The sequence below is a fragment of the Penaeus chinensis genome, chromosome 3 (genome assembly GCF_019202785.1).
Source record: "Penaeus chinensis breed Huanghai No. 1 chromosome 3, ASM1920278v2, whole genome shotgun sequence".
In the NCBI taxonomy this organism is placed as follows: Eukaryota; Metazoa; Arthropoda; class Malacostraca; order Decapoda; family Penaeidae; genus Penaeus; species Penaeus chinensis.
In genome coordinates, this window is record NC_061821.1 from 26,918,717 (window position 1) to 26,919,370 (window position 654).

Consider the following 654-nt stretch of genomic DNA (forward strand, 5'->3'; position numbering starts at 1 on the left):
AGGGAGAGGGGATGGAGGATAGGTGGGGAGGGAGGGAGGGAGAGGGGATGGAGGATAGGTGGGGAGGGAGGGAGGGAGAGGGGATGGAGGATAGGTGGGGAGGGAGGGAGGGAGAGGGGATGGAGGATAGGTGGGGAGGGAGGGAGGGAGAGGGGATGGAGGATAGGTGGGGAGGGAGGGAGGGAGAGGGGATGGAGGATAGGTGGGGAGGGAGGGAGGGAGAGGGGATGGAGGATAGGTGGGGAGGGAGGGAGGGAGAGGGGGTTGGAGGATAGGTGGGGAGGGAGGGAGGGAGAGGGGATGGAGGGTAGGTGGGGAGGGAGGGAGGGAGAGGGGATGGAGGGTAGGTGGGGAGGGAGGGAGGGAGAGGGGATGGAGGATAGGTGGGGAGGGAGGGAGGGAGAGGGGATGGAGGGTAGGTGGGGAGGGAGGGAGGGAGAGGGGATGGAGGATAGGTGGGGAGGGAGGGAGGGAGAGGGGATGGAGGATAGGTGGGGAGGGAGGGAGGGAGAGGGGATGGAGGATTGGTGGGGAGGGAGGGAGGGAGAGGGGATGGAGGATAGGTGGGGAGGGAGGGAGGGAGAGGGGATGGAGGATAGGTGTGGGGGGAGGGGACTATGTTAGGAGGGAAGGGATTAGGGAGGGAAATAGGGA